Source organism: Acanthisitta chloris, unplaced genomic scaffold (assembly GCF_000695815.1).
Source record: "Acanthisitta chloris isolate BGI_N310 unplaced genomic scaffold, ASM69581v1 scaffold4396, whole genome shotgun sequence".
Lineage (NCBI taxonomy): Eukaryota > Metazoa > Chordata > Aves > Passeriformes > Acanthisittidae > Acanthisitta > Acanthisitta chloris.
In genome coordinates this window covers 144607-145316 of record NW_008677525.1, presented here as the reverse complement: position 1 = coordinate 145316, position 710 = coordinate 144607, and the positions used below count along the sequence as shown (strand labels likewise).

General features: G+C 39.9%; 1 protein-coding gene across 1 annotated transcript in view; it reads right to left on the bottom strand.

Moving 5' to 3' along the window:
• LOC103803948 (ribosomal protein S6 kinase alpha-2) overlaps window positions 1-710 on the bottom strand; it is a gene marked incomplete at its 3' end in the record, with an annotated part of 129498 nt that overhangs the window by 98832 nt on the left and 29956 nt on the right. The window lies entirely within an intron of this gene.

Genomic DNA, 710 nt, shown 5'->3' with positions numbered 1-710 from the left:
GAATGGAAATATTTTAAATAATAGTAGGTAACTTTAATTAAATTCCACTTGAGCTTTTAAACTTGCAGACAAACAAAAGGCCAATCCTACAATTCCAAATTTGCACACTAGGTAGTTTTCTCTAAGCTTTTTGCAGTAGCTGCCATCTGTTTAACTCCCCTCACTTGGCTGACAGTAATTTCTAATCTTGATTTTCCTTCTCCACAAACATTTCATTTTATAAAAAAAAGTCCTGAAAATCATCAGAACATGAAGATAACATGTAAAAACTACACACATGGATAGTCATACATGTTATATAGCATGCTTTAAAACCTCCAAGATTTGAACAGAGTTAGAGCCTGCAGAGATTTTACCCATACTTCCCTGCCCCAGCCCCAGGAGAAGGACAGCAGTTTTCCTCCATCCTGATTTGAACACCTGAGCATTAACTGCATCAGCCAAAGGGATGTGAGAGCACATGGCACATAATTTGGACAAAGTTTGGAGAGACAGTACTTTGGTTGAAAGGATTCTCCTTTCTCTGATCACATCCCCACTGCAAACCAGACTTTGTGCCTCCAGGGGGACAAAGCTGATTATTCAACTCCTAGGCTGCCTCCTGAACTGTATGCTCTTATGCACCTGTGGATTGTACAGCAGGTCCTCCATCAGTTATTTTCTTTAAGAGACTGTGATCAGTATGGAAAGAAGTGGAAACAGTCTCCTTG